At 36.3% G+C, this 16,479-nt stretch overlaps 1 protein-coding gene across 1 annotated transcript in view; it reads right to left on the reverse strand.

Moving 5' to 3' along the window:
• The window catches only part of Xkr4 (XK related 4), a 419,460-nt gene that overhangs the window by 309,775 nt on the left and 93,206 nt on the right, over window positions 1–16,479 (reverse strand). The window lies entirely within an intron of this gene.

The following is a 16,479-nucleotide window of genomic DNA, read 5'->3' on the forward strand; positions in this document are numbered from 1 at the left end:
TTCCTCATCTTCTTTAAATCAATTCCCCTGTCTCATCCCTATCTCTATAGCAGAAAACCTGAGATAGCCTGAGTGCCCAGACTCACTTCTGCCCACTCATTGCTTTATCTCAGTCCTCAAATTCAGCAGGCATTCCCTGGAAGTCCCTGGCCACACTGGCTAGAGAAGTAGGTAGCCTAAATGCAGATTTTCACCTTTCCCTCTGTTTCTGCAAGTCCAATTCCCCAGTAACACGCCCATCTTTGTATCAGAACACCTGTTACGATCTTCCCCATCTCTGACCCCCATCTATATTGGGTTACACAACTCTCCTTCAAACTTCCTTACTATTTATCCTGTTATCTCAGCCCCCAAATACAACAGGCATTCCCTGAGAACCCCCAGCCAAGCCTGGTGGAGCAGCAAGCAGGCCAGCAAACCAGGCAGCTCCAGATCTTCACTTTCTCTCCTCTCCTCTATATCCAACTCCCAGCTTCATCCCCAGCTCTGTAGTAGACTACCTGTTATGGCTTCCCTGACTGCATTCCAAGTGGACTAAGCAGATCCTGGAAGAGTATAGCTTTTCTCCTACCCATGGACACACACAGGGCCCTCCTTGTACATCTCCATTCTTAAGTTCCAGCTCCTAATACCTAGAAACACATTTTACCAGGAACCACTATTGGTCTCAGCTAGTAGGATCCCAGAAGAAGTCTCTATCAGGAAACACACAGCCAACACATCCTCCTACGAACCAGAGAGAGAAATTAAGGAACAAAACACCAACCCAACAGACAAAGCCAGATATCAGCACCTAGAACTGCAATCATCCTAAATCCAGATGCCTAGATGTCAGCATAAAAATCACAGCAATAGCCAGGCAGATATATCTCCAGTAGAGCCCAGCAGCCCCACCACAGTATGTCTTGAGAACTGCAACATAGCTGAAGCATGATACAAAGACCTTAAAATAGCATTTATGGATACAATAGAGGTCCTTAAAGAGGATGTAAATAAATCCCTTGAAGAAATCTATGAAAACACATACAAAAAACAAGCAGTATAAAGGAATGAATAAAATAGTTCAAGACCTGAAAGTGAAAATAGAATCAATAATGAAAACCCAAACTGAGGGAATTCTGGAAATGAAAAATTTAGGAACCCAAACAAGAACAACAGAGGCAAGTTTCACCAACAGAATACAAAAGAAGGAAGAGAGACTATCAGTCACTGAAGACATGAAAGAAGAAATAGAAACTTTGGTCATAATATATGTTAAATCTAAAAAAAAATCCTGGCACAGGAAATATGGGACACTATGAAAAGACAAAATCTGAGAATAATAGGAATAAAGGAGGGGGAAGAAACCCAGGTCAAAGGCACAAAAAGTATTTTTAACAAAATCATAAGAGAAAATTCCCTAACAAAAGAAAGAGATGCTTAGCAAGGTTTGGAAGCATACAGACTACCAAATAAACTGGACCAGAAAAGAACTTCCTTTTGGCCCAGAATAATCAAATCACAAAATACATAGAACACAAATAAAAGAATATTAAAATTAGAAAGGGAAAAAGATCAAGAAACATATAAAGACAAGCATATTAGAATAATATCGGATTTCTTAATGGAGGCTTTAAAAGCCGGTAGGGCCTGGAGAGATGTGCTACAGATTCCAAGAAACCACATATGTCAGCACAGACTACTATATCCAGAAAAACTTTCAATTACCATAGATGGAGAAAATAGAATACTTCATGATAAAACCAAATTTAAGCAATATCTATCTACAAATCTATAGATAACAAGATCTACCTACAAATCTATCTACATGCAGAAGGAAAACTCCAACCTAAAGAGATTAACTACACCCAAATAAACACAAGGAATAAATAAATCAAATGAGCAAATCAAAACACACACACACACACACACACACACACACACACACACACACACACCACAAAAAAAGAATCAACAAACCAACCAAAACTGCTCTTTGCTATCTCTTAGCATCAATGGTTTCAGTTCACCAGTAAAAAGACACAGACTAACAAAATGGACATGAAAATAGCATCCATTCTTTTGCTGCACCCAAGTAACACACCTTCACATCAAGCATAGACATAACCTCAGAGTAAAGGGGTGGAAAAAGAAATTCCAAGCAAATGGACCTAAGAAGCAAGCTTATGTAGTCATTTTAATATCTGCCAAAATAGACTTCAAACCATTTACAGCAAGCCCACCTACCAAAGTCATTATATACTCATCAAAAAAAAAAAAATCCACTGAGATGACATTGCAATTCTTATCATCTATGCACCAAACACAGGGTCATTCAAGTTCATAAAAGAAATACTACTACAGCTTAAATCACATGTTGATTCTCACACACGGATAGTGGGAGACTTCAATGCACAATTCTAACCAATACATAGATCATCCAGAGGAAACTAAACAGAGAAATGGTGGAGTTAACTGTTATTATAAACCAAATGGACCTAACAGATATTTACAGAACATTTCACTCAAACACAAAAGAATATACCTTCTTCTCAGTACCTCATGTAACTTTCTCCAAAACTGACCTCAAAGCAAGTCTCAACAGATACAAGAAAGTGTAAATAAACTCTCCATTCTAGCTGACAACCACAGATTAAGCTGAATATCAACAACCCAACCAACAGAAAGCTTACAAACTCCTGGAAACTGAACATCTCACTACTGAAAGTGAATGAAAAATGGGTCAAGACAGAAATTAGGAAAGAAAGAAAAGACTTTTTAGAATTGAATAAAAATTAAAATACAACCATACTCAGTCTTAAGGGACACAATAAAAATGGTTCTAAGAGGCAAGATCATAGCATTAAGTGCCTACACAAAACAAACAAACCAACAAACATCAACAACAACAACAAACTGGTGATATCTCATAATAGCAACTTAACATCACACCTGAAAGCTCTAGAACAAAAAGAAATAATCATATCCAAAAGGAGGAGATGGCAAGAAATAATCAAACTTGGGCCTGGAATCAATAAAATAGAAAAGAACAAAAAATACAAAGTATAAATGAAATAAGGAATTGATTCTTTGACAAAACCAATATAATTGACAAACCATTAGCTAAATTAAATAAAAGGAGAGAGAGCCTATGCAAATAACCAAAATTAAAGTTGAAATGAGAGGTATAACAGACATTGAAGAAATGCAGAGAATCATATGGACATAAAAAAATCATATGGACATTAAAAAACCTGTAGCCTACCAAATTGGAAAAATCTGAACAAAATGGGTAATTTCCTCGATACATACCACCTACCAAAGTTAAATCAGCACCAGATAAACAGTTTATTCATAACCACTATCCCTAGTGACATAGAAGCAGTCATTAAAAGTCTCCTAACAAGAAAAAGTGCAGGGTCACATGATTCAGTGCCAAAATCTACCAGATTTTTAAAAAGAGTTAATGCCAATACTGTTCAAATTATTCCACAAAATAGAAGCAGGAGGGACTTTGTCCAATTCATTTTATGTCCAATTATTATCTCAATAACTAAACCATGTAAGAGAATTACAACCAAAGAAAGAGAATTACAGAACAATTTCCCTTATGAGCATAGATGCAACAATTCTCCATAAAATACTTGCAAACCAAATCCAAGAACATATCAAAAAGATTATCCACCATGATCAAGTAGGCTTAATCCAAGAGATGCAGAGATGGTTCAACATATGTAAATTGATAAATATAATTCACTATATAATCAGACTAAAAGACAACACATGATCATAAAAGGCCTTTGACAAAACTTAACACCTTTTCATGATAAAAGCGCTGGAGATATTAGGGATACAAGGGACATACATGAACATAATAAAGGCCATTTATAGTAAGCCCATAGCCAAAATCCACTTGAATGGAGAAAAACCTCAAAGAAATTCCACTAAAATAAGGAACAAGACAAGGTTGTCCACTCTCTCCACATCTATTCAATATGGTACTTGAAGTCTTAGGTAGAGCAGTAAGACAACTGAAGGAGATGAAGGGAATACAAATTGAAAAGGAAGAAGTCAAAGTATCTTTATTTGCAGATGATATGATAGTATATAAAAGTGACCCTAAAAATTCCATTGGGAAATCCTACAGCTAGTAAACACTTTCAGCAAAGTAGCTAGATATGAAATTAACTAATACACAAAGAGTAGCCTTTCTACATACAAATAACAATTATACTGAGAAAGTAATCAGATAAATAATATATTTTACAATAGTCTCAAATAATAAAATATCTCATGGTAAATATAACTAAGCAAGTGAAAGACTTGTATGATTAAAAACTTTAAGACATTGATGAAAGAAATTGAAGAAGATATGAAAGATGGAAAGCTCCCCTATGTTCATGGATTGGCAGGATTAGTATAGTAAAAAGGGCCATCCTACCAAAAACAAACTACAGATTTAAGGCAATCCTCATCAAAATTCTAACAAATCTTCACAGGTCATGAAAGGACAATTTTTAGCTTCATATAGAAACACACACACACATATAAAAAACAAAGAAACAAACAGAAAAGCATCAGGATAATGAAAACAATTCTGAATAATAAAAAAACTGATGGAGATATTACAATCTCTGATTGATTTCATGTTGTGCTATAGAGTTATGGTTATAAAAACATCATGGTATTGACACAAAAAAACCCATTTTGATCAGTGGATTTAAATTGAATACCCAGACAAAAGTCCATACACCTATGGGTACCTGATTTTAATTAAGAAGCCAGAAATGCACACTGAAAAAGAGATAGCATCTTCAACAAATGGTGTTGGTCAAACTGAGTTGCTGTACATATAAGATTTCAAATAGATCCATACTCATCATACTGAACAAAACTCAACTCCAAATGTATTAAAGACCTCAACATTAAACCAGATATGTTGAACATGATAGAAAAGAAAGTGGGGAATAGCCTTGAACTCATTGGTATTGGAAAAGACTTTCTGAATAGAATCTCATGAGCATAGGCATTTAAATCAGCAATTAATAAATAGGACCTCATGAAACTGAAAAGCTTCTGTAAGGCAGAGGACATTGTCATTTGGACAAGGCAACAACCTACAATAGGGAAAGATTTTTACCAATTACACATCTGATAGAATGATATGTGGTGGTATTGTGTTCCCCAAAATATTGTGTACTCTAATAAATTTATCTGGGGTCAGAGAACAGACAGCCACTATATACAAAGTCTAGAAAATGGTGGCACTCACACCTTTAATCCTAGCATTCCAGAGATAGAAATCCCTCTGGATCTCTATGAGTTCAAGGCCACATTGTAAATAGCCAAGCATGGTGACTCACGCCTTTAATCCCAGAAAGCCAGCCTTTAATCCCAGGGAGTGGTGGTAGAAAGCAGAAAGGTATATAAGGTGTGAGGATCAGAAACTAGAAGATTTTGGCTGGTTAAGCATTTGGCCTGGTTAAGCTTCAGGCTTTTGAGCAGTTATTCAGCTGAGACCCATTCCGGATGAGGACTCAGAGGCTTCCAGTCCGAGGAGACAAGACCAGCTGAGGATCTGGCGAGGTGAGATAGCTGTGGCTTGTTCTGTCTCTCTGATCAACCAGCGTGGACCCCAATAACTCGGCTCGGATTTGATTTTATTAATAAGAACTTTTAAGATTCCTGCTACAATGATAATATCCAAAATACATAAAGAACTTAAAAATAAGATATCAAGAAACTCAATAACACAATTAAAAATGGTGTACTGATGTAATAATAGAATTCTCCAAAGAGGAAACTCAAATGGCAGAGACACACCTAAAGAAATGTTCAATATCCTTAGTCACCATGGAAATGCAAATCAAAACCATTTTGAGATTCTATCTTATACCTGTCAGATTGGCTTAAATCAGTAACACAAATGATAGCTCATGCTGGTTGGAATGGGGAATAAGTAGAACACTTATTATAGCTGATGGTAATGCAAATTTGTACAGCTATTATGGAAAACAGTATGGAAGTTCCTTAAGAAGGCAGGAATCGATCTACCTCAAGATCCATCTATAGCACTCAGGCATACACCGGAAGGATGCCTCCTCTGACCACAGAGATATTTGCTCAGCCATGTTCATTGCTGCTCTATTTCTAGTATCGAGAAACTAATCAACTTAGATGCCCCTCAACAGATGGATAAGAAAAATGTGGTACATTTATACAATGGAGTATTACTCAACTGTCACAAAATAAATGAAATTCACAGGTAGATAGATGGAGCTAGAAAAAAATTATCTTGAGTGAGGTAAATTTAGGCCCAGAATGCCCAATATAGTATGTACTTGCCTATATATGGTTATTATATATTAAGTCAATGATAAACAAGCTACAATCCATATAACTACATAGGTTAAGTATAGAGTAAGGGGCTGGGGGAGGGGTGACAGATCTCCTTAGGAAAAGGAAATAGAATAAACATTTATAGGTGGATTGAAGGGGAACTGGAATAGGAGGATCAGTGAGGATGGGGAAAGCAGAGAGGGAAGAGGGAGAGAATATATGGATTGATCCCTAAAACTAAGAACCTTTTGAGAAGTAGTATGAAAACCTAATATAACAGAAGCTTCATAAAATATATACATATATGGAGGGGTTTTAAATGGAATTGCCAAATGATGGAGGAGACAAATTCCCAACTGGAAAACTCTTGGTACCGAATGATTTTTCCAGTACCCAGAATGGGTTGCATCTAACTGAGCTGCTGACCAAAGGGGTTCTAATAGAACCTCCAAACACCCAGACACTTGCCAAGACTATAGGTCATTCTCCACAAACTGATGTTAAGGTCTCATTGCTGAACACAACATCTACACAACTCATTGAACATGGAAAAGTCAAGCTCATGCCTACACAGAGCATTAACCACTACATTCCAGCATTTTGGTACAGAAAGGTACTCTGCATGCTATGAAAATAGAAATGTGAACACCAACCCAGGCAAAAACCCTTGGATCAATAGTTATGTGCTGCCTACAATGCTAGGGCAATGGTGGCACAAACCTTGTGGTAGTAACCAACCAATATCTGATTTGACTTAAGGCTCACTCCACAAGATGGAACCCATGTCCAACACTTGGTGACCAAGAACCTGAGACTATATAAGCCAGAGACCTAGGGGAAAAACAAGTACTATTGACATAAGAAGAAAACAGCAATAAAATGACTCCTAATGGCATTCTGCCATACTCATAGATCAGTGCCTTGCTTAGCCATCACCAGAGAAACTTCTTCCTGCAGCAGATGGAAACAAACACAGATACTCACAGCCAGACATTATGCAGAGAGTGAAACACCTTGGAACACTCAGCCCTAAATGGACATCTCTGTTAAACCCTTCCACCACAGGACTCAGGAAACCTTTAGAAGAGGAGGTAGGAAGACTGCAAGAGTCAGAAGAGATGGAGACACCAAGAAAACAAGGCCCTCTAAGTCAATATGATCAAAGCTCATATGAACTCAAAGACTGAAGGAGCATGCGCAGAGCCAGCACAGATCTGAGCTAGAAGGGGTCCTAAAGCTGAAAAAAGAAATGGACACATGCTTCATCCCTAATCTGGAAGCTATCTCCAATTGATAACTGCTTGCAAATGAAAATTAATTTTTTCTATAGGAGTCTCATTGGGGAAACAAACTACTCTTTAGGGTGGATTCCATGCCCAATATGAGATGGCCAACAGAAAACAAACTTAATGGCATTTTTGGAGATTCCTTGTCTCATAATGTAGTGTCAGTGATTTTTTAAAAAAAAAAAAATTGCCACACACATTCTCTCTCTCTCTCTCTCTCTCTCTCTCTCTCTCTCTCTCTCTCTCTCTCTCTCTCTCTCATCTTACCGTTCAGACTTTTGCATTATGTATTATGGCTTCCAGTTTAGTGTTTTTATGGGATTCCTCAGTGTGCCAACAAGTGGGTCTCTGCATTTATATTTGTTTAATGTACCTTTTCTTGGGATCTTTTCATTTTGTTTTTCTCCTATTCTAATGTATTAGTTTTTATTTTATTTTTATTATATTATATTACACCCCCTTAGAAGCCTGTTTGTTTTCTAATGAGAGATAGAAAGGGTGTGGCTCCAGATGGGAGGGGAGATAGGGAAGAACTAGATGATTAGAGGGAGGGCAGATTGTAATCAGGATATATTATGTAAGAAAATAGTTATTTTTAATAAAAGGAAAAAGCACAGCTAAGAGAGGTTTATCTTTCATTGTTATTTCTTTAGTAATTATAGCTCATATAATCATTTATTCCCTAGATACTGGCCACATAGTCAGTGAATACCTAATTATTGATTACAAATACAATCCATTATTTCATTACTATTATTATCTTAATGTGGGAGGCATAGTTTTCTTCAGTAAAAGCAAGCTATATTGTAAAGCACATCAGAGGGTGAAATGTATAAACATATATTCAATGCAAAAGACCTCATAGTGTCTCTTCCCTGTCACATGGATCAGCCCTATATTGATTTTTAAAACCAAATTGTATTTTAAATTCTAACTGATTTTTACTATTTATTTGGATTAATTAGCACTTCGATAACATAACTGAGTGGGTGGGTCTGCAAGCAATCAGAGGAGAATTCTAAACTACCATTGCCCTGTCCTGTAGGAAAAACATGTAATTAACAATTTTATTATTAAGGTTAACTCTGTCCTTACACTGATCTTTTGCATTATTCTTAGAAGTGAATCTACTCTATCACCAGGTTGGGCAGTTAGATTATTAGACTTCCAACTCTTCCCTCTTCACACTCTTTGGGGTACTCTGAATGTCTGGAACTTAATCTCAATGTAAATATAATTATGAGTTTTATGACTGCCATATATTGTAAAATGAATCAAGAGGTTCTGCATTTGTTTCCACAGAAGATGAGAACCCATGGACTGCTCCCAAGCTAATATGATTTGACCAGCCAAGACCCCCTGAAAGGTCGCCAGTGAAACCATGGCCTAGATCATCCAACATTCAAAAATCAACTTCAAGGCAACTTGCTCAGAGAATAGAGCCTCACAGACTACTCCAGTCAGGACTTGACCATAATCCTAAAATTTTCTTTGTGTCCCCATAAGAATACAGCACCCTCTATCAGCAGGAAGTAGCCCAAAAAAACTACACCCACATTCCCAAAAAATGGATTATGGATATTTGTCTTTGTTTAGAGATTGGTTACAAATTGTTATTGGTTACAGTCAATATCTTACTAAAGAAAAAAGGGGGATAGGATATAGATATGATAGGATGAAAGGGTAGATTATTGAACCTACTTTTAAAGAGCAACAACTTGTGTAAAATGTTTTACATTGCCATAGATTTTAGTTTATTACAAATTTAATTTGTTATACTGTATGTATACTTTTACTCTTGTTTAAGGTATTATGTTTATGTAACTCACTTAAATTGTAAAGGACAATTAAGAAGTACAGATTAATAATTAGACTTCTATGATAGTCAAACTCATAGTCATGTTAGTTATAGGTATAATTTTCCTTGGTTATGATAAAAGATAAATTAGATATGAAACTTTAGACTCACAAATATAGAATCGATAGGATATCTTCTTTGATTTTGTCAAATACAAATAGACTATATATTATAACTATAATTCTTGCTTGATAACTGTTTTGTTATATGTAATTTTGCTGTGTTGAAGTTAAAACCTTCCTTTTGAATAGAGAGAAAGGGGGAAATGATGGGTGATGTCATTTTGTATGCTGTGAAGATGTGTTGCTCTGATTGGTTGATAAATAAAGCTGTTTGGTCAATGGTGAGACAGAATAAGGTTAGGCAGGACATTCTAAAGAGAGAGAGTGGAAGGAAGAAGACAGAGCAGGGGAGATGCTGCCAGCTGCTGCAAGAAGAAGCAAGATGTAAAGGTACCATGAGCCATGTGGCCAAGTATAGATTTATAGAAATGGGTTAATTTAAAATATAAAAACTAGATAACATGAAGCCTGCCATGGCCATAGTTTAAAATAATATTAGCCTGTGTGTGTTTATTTGGGGCTGAGTGGCTGTAGGACCAGTGGGTGAAAGAGATTTGTCTTGACTGCAGGCCAGGTGGGACACAGGAAAACTTTCAGCTACAATATATGTTAGTTAGCTTTTTGTCACTGAGACAAAATTTCTGAAATAATCAACTCAAAAATGAGAAAAAGGCATAGTTCAGCTCAGTGTTTTATGTTTTGTTTTGTTGGGCACACCGTGTCAGGGAATCCATGGGCAAACAAATGTGTTTACCCCATGGCAGCTAGGACAGGAAAGAGAAGGGGCTGGGGTCCTAATACCCCTCTTGAGGATGCACCACTACAGACTGAACTCTCATCAGGCCTCGGGTCTCAAACTTTACCACCTCCAGCTTACACTACAGATTGTTAGGATTATTACCAATGCTTCAATATATGGGGAACACTTAATATCCATAATAAAGCACACCAATTTTTGATAATTTTTTTTCTGCTTGGGTTTCAACCATTTGATTTTCTAATCCTAGGAAGTTCACAGGTACACAACAGTGACTTGGCTGCATCAAGGCCACAGAATTGATAAAGATGGTTAAGACTTCGATGTCCAGTGTGAGTGGGTATGTTCCTCTGAGATTTCCATCATCCCTTATCCATTGATAAGTGAAGAGTAATGTCAGTTGAGCTGTGGCCATAAACCACATAACTTTCCCCCAGAAACACATATTTTATTATTATCATTATTTTGTGACTGTTTTCTGAAACAGAGTCTCTCTAAGTAGCCCTAGCTGTCCTGGAACTCACTCTGTAGACCCATTTGGCCTCCAACTCACAGAGATCCACCTGCCTCTGCCTCCAGTGTGCTGGGATTAAAGGTGTGTGCCACTGAAACTGTCTCAGGATTACATATTTAGCTGAGTGCCTTTTTCCTAACCACAGAAAGTGCCAGTAAACACTTAGGAGCTCAGATGCTCCCAAATCTCAAATAATACTATTTACAACATCTTCTCATACAAAATTGATGGTGTTTCATTCTTATTATTTTAAATATTGCACTAATGGAGATACTAGCTTAAAAGACCTTTCATTAGCTTCTGAGTAATCTTACAAATATTAAAAGGTCATTCAACTTGTGGTTTTCTTTCTTCATCCATTAGAAATCCCAGTGGATATGAAGAGAAGTTTCTTGAGAAGAAGTGTGGGCACACTGCATGTGTAAACGAGTTATTTCTAATATATATATATATATATATATAATAGTGGAATGTGACCTACCAATGGGAATTGTTTCCTGTTGCCACCAGGCAGAAATGACATTTCTAATTTAAACATATCAATACTGAAAGAAATTTACTCTGCTTTACTTCCAGTGTGATAGATGAACTCTGGTTTGAATGATTTTGCAAATCAGATTGCCTTCAGCAATAAAGTAGGGTCCATATATATTGCTCATCCATTTCCATTAGGCAAAGCTATTGAAAATAAATTTGTTCTACTTTGTTGCTTAATGTTACAATATCTCATGTCAGTTAAGAGTTCAATGTTGTGTTTTGACTGTCCTCATGTTTTATTTCATAATTGTACTGAACTCTAAGTCATAAAAATTTAATTAAACATAAGTACCAGTGGTACTTGTTACTGGGTATCTCCACTTTTTGGAGTTCAGCAATCATTCAGTAGCCATCTAAAATGACCTGGAGAATAGTTATTTGTGATTTTAAAAAAAAGCAGGTATAGTTCTTAGAAAAAACAAACAAACAAACAAACAAACAAACAAATAAACAAGGTTTCTACAACCTAAGCACAACACATGCCTGGGACTTTAAGCCACTCAAGCTGAAGTTAATCCTGGAGAAATAGTTCTTTGGAGACTATGTTCCCAAACACTAATCATAGTGTCTCCCTTTCTTCAACCTGTACTCAGAGTGTAGCAGCATGGCCTGGAGAATCACCTCTACAAGGCAACTGCACACACGTAGGGCACAGAGCATAGAGATATACACATTAACATGGAAGAAAGGAGCAGAAAAATATGCATTTCCACTGTGAAAAAAATCCGTGATTAAAAATGAACAGAAAGCTTTAAATAAAATTCAGACAGAGGTGACCATTCTCTAATTGTTATTCTTCCAACAGGGAAAGCCAAGCTATAATGCAGCACAAGAAACATACACACACACACACACACACACACACACACACACACACTCTCTCTCTCTCTCTCTCTCTCTCTCTCTCTCTCTCTCTCTCTCTCTCTCTCTCTCTCTCACATGAAAGGCAAAGAACAAACAAACAAAATTACAGAAGTTTTGATTCTCTAAAATTCCCCAAAAAGAAAATAAATCTGTAAACATTTCTGAGGACTGGTTTGAGCTTAAAGATAGATAAAGCATGTTCTCACAACTGGAAAAGACTACAGAAAGTAACTAGGTCCTGCTTTTAAATAGTGGGAAGACAGGAGTTAGAAGCATCCAATAAAGGAACACTGGGGATAGAAAAGTGCAGGTGTGTACAGGGAGTAGCAGCTGATTACCTTTGGAATCTGGTGAGATTTAGCTAAATTCTTTTAGTATCAAATTTGTCCATATTAAATATGGGCTAGGATGGAAAGTGAAGTGATGGGGAGGCAGAACAGGAATATCCACACTCTTCCCTAGGACCTCACTCCAGGTACTCCACAGGCACTCTGAAATTTAGTAAGAGTCCTGTGAATCCTCAGTGGAGCTGTCTTGGGGACTGAATCAGAAATGCTATCTTACATGTGTAACTCTGCACAGAGATTCACATTATACAAAATGGGAAAGAGAGATAGACAATTATGCTCTCTGTTTGGAGGCATCAGCACTCTACTCTTGCTTGATAGAACAAGTGGGTAGACAGTAAAGAGGGAGCTAAGGGTTGACATGAACTCGTCTCTACAACTGAACCAAGTCAACATTTATAGAACATTCCACCAAACAGCAGCAGAATAAACATTCCTCTCAAGTGCACTCAGAGCAGTACCACAACAAAATAGGGTGTGAAACACAGAAAAACTTGACAAATTAGAAGTACAAGAATAATACAATGTGTGCTCTCAGATCATAATGAAATAAACTCTAAATCAATCTAAAATGAAAATACAGAAAATTCCCAACTATTCTCATAAATAACCAGAGAACTAAAAAGAACATTTCAAGATAAATTTAAATGTGCTTTGAACTGAAGGAAAATGCAAATCTAACCTAAAATTTGTGGGGTTGAGTGAAAGTAGAAAGTACAGATGGGTCTGAAGATGGAAGGTGACTTTCAAATAGAAGAGAAGTCTCAAGTTTTCAACCTGCATTTTCATCTAAGAAAGCAGGCAAAAACATCAATTTAAGTGCAAAGTATGCAGAAGAAATATAAAAATAAATATTAGAGAAGAAATCAATGAAATTAAAAATAGGTAATTTTGGAAATCCATGATACCACAACAATTCATAAAACTAAAGAAAGATTGAACAAGGAAAATAAGAAAACACAATAGCTAATACTGGAAATAAAAAAGGAAATACGTATTGATTTTACAGACATTAAAAGGATAAGAATAGAATGGGATAATCTGAGCAACTCCATCTTCAGAAACTGGATAACCTGGGTGGAATCAATTAATTCTTGAAAGACACAAAGTAACAAATGTCATTGAAAAAGAAAAGATATTTTGAATACCCTTGATGTATTAAGACTGAATTCTTGACAAACATCTTTTAAAAAAGAAATTTCTTGTAAGGTGGCTATACTGGTCTACAGGTGCCCAATGAGCTGGTTTATCAAAGTCACAGAGTATAAGGTTAATGTTTTAACATGAACTTTATTTCTAAATGCCAGAAATAAGGAAATGGAATGGATAAGGAACAGGGCCCCCTTCTAAAAAGCTAAGGGCAAGCACAAAAGCCTGCAGGCACAAGAAGTAAACATGAAAGAATGTCCATTCAAGCTACACACACATTACTAATGAAAATCATTCAAGACAAACAAATGGAGCTGGGGGCCACAGTCTTGGATAGAGAGGTTATTGATGAAATCTAATTGTTTTCCAATTGATCAAAAGACAGAAACCCAGCAAATTTCCTTGGAGGATATTTACAAGTTTATTTTAAATTTATGTGGAAGATAAAGAATAGCTAAACTAATTATTTTAAAAGAAAAGAAAAGATGAAGCACTCAAATTACATAGCTAAGTATACATATATTTTCTAATTGTTGCGAGAAGCCAAGAGTGAAAAGGCTACTACTTGCAAAAATACACCTATGGCTAAAGATAGAACAATTTTAGCAATAAAATAAATAACAAGGTCATAGCCATACATTACTTTATCAATGGGATACATCTCAATAGATGTATCCATAGGCCTTTTTATTCTTGCACTGATATAGATTGTAAGTCCACAAACCTTCATGGTCTGTTCTACCTCACAGGTAGGCTATGTGGTGTAGTTTGTTGCTTCTAACCTGTAAACCTGCACAGCATGTTACTGTGTTGAATTCTGTAGACAACTGCAATACAGTGATATTTGTATCTATAAATACATCTAAACACAGAAGAGTACAATAAAATACTGTGATATGAAATTCTATCTCTGTTGTAATCTTATAGAACTTCATTGTATATACAGGCTATCATAAACTGATCCATGATATTGGTGAATTTTAAAAAACTCAGTAAAGTAGATTTTAGCTATGCAAATAGAAGTAAATGAGTAAATAAATAAATGAAAGAGAAAGGCTGTATGTTCTTTACATTAGATTTCTATCCTAATCAATAAGTGGAAAATGAGTAAAAGATGAAATATGCTTTAAATAGATATGACAACCGTTACTGTAAACAAAAATGTATTGGTAAATTAAAATTAGTAGTGAAACTTTTGAGTTAACCTAAGACACTTATAGAGTCTCATGGTATCACCTTCAAAATGGGACTCATTTCTATAACAGTTTTAATATATATCCATAAATCCTTGGGATTTAAATCCTCTTGCCCTAAGTATGAGCTTTACTTAGTGATTTCTTTCACAAAGGACACAGATTGAAAAGGGGAGAAAAGGAGCTTTTGCAAGGACACAAGACATCTGGTCCATATCGTCTAGGTCAAATGATCAGGTTAATGTCTTGGTAAGAAGGTAACAGCACACACCCCTGGCATTGTATGATGCACCCCTGTGCTATTCTTCCCTCGAATGTAGGATCTCAGCCTAATCATAGAAAATGTCAGGTAAAGTCAAGCTGAGGTACATGGTCAGCACCAGTTCAAAAGTGAAGATTGAGGGGCTTGGAGAGACTGGAGGGAACCAACATAAATTTAAAAATAATTTGCAATCTTTTCTTGGACCCTAAAACAAAAAGGATATTGGTGAGAAAATCTGGGAAAAAATTAATAAAATCTGTATTTTATTGAATGGCCTTTATGTGAATGACTGATTAATTATATTAACTAGTTATACATATTATACTAATTTTTATTATTTGTTTTTAAATTTTTATGACTATGCCATGGCCAGGCATCATGTCAACAGAGGGATGCTCTCTAATATATGTACTATATAGGAACCTCTGTACCTTCTTTTCAACTCTGCTGGATGTTTGTAATAACTTTTCTATTAAAAATATAAATTACTAGAGAAATTCTGATGCACTCTGCATGGCATCCTGAAACATTCACAGAAGTGCAATGCATTTCACACTCTCACAGAAAAGTGTAACTGGTGCACACAGCCTAGTGCAGGAATCCCATTGCATGGGTGTTTGCATGTGACTCATTACCTGAAGCCATCAGAGCATGCAGCTTTGCATCAAATTCAACTCCAGCCTTGGTCATAACCTTAACATGCTAAAAACCTACAGAAAACAATAATTCCAATTTAAGGTGCAGTCAAGAGAGGAGAGCACTGTGTGTGGACTGGAAAGATTCCCAGGAAGAAGATGTCAAAGCTTGTTGGGTCTTAAACCATCCAAAACATTAAGTTCTCATCCTTGTGATGCCCACTGTTTTTATATACATGAGCTCTTACACAAAACTCAAGTCCAACTCAACTTCACATTCAACTTTTCTGTTCAATTTTTTCAGCCTCTCTATCCCCAAAGTCTATGCCATTACCTTCTGCCTGTAGAGATGAAGTACATTTCTGGAGTCCTTGTAACCGTATGCTAATGCCCAGGTGAATATTTTAAGTGACCCAGGAATTCAAAAATTTGTCCCCTACATTTATATCCACCACCTATGAATACAGGTTTCCCAGTGTTTTCTGAGAGAGTGAAAATAAAAAGAGCAGAAAGCAGGAAAGGAACAGAGGAGGAGATATAGGCCCTAAAGGAAGGTTCACAGATGAAAGGGCTTTATGGTTTTTTGGGATGGTCATCAGAGGAAACCACAGATGGGACTCATAAGGCATGCACAGAGATGCTGATGCTGGAGTATTTAGGCCATGGTGAGACATATAGAGAAAGAGAAAAACAGATG

Source organism: Peromyscus leucopus, chromosome 2 (assembly GCF_004664715.2).
Source record: "Peromyscus leucopus breed LL Stock chromosome 2, UCI_PerLeu_2.1, whole genome shotgun sequence".
Lineage (NCBI taxonomy): Eukaryota > Metazoa > Chordata > Mammalia > Rodentia > Cricetidae > Peromyscus > Peromyscus leucopus.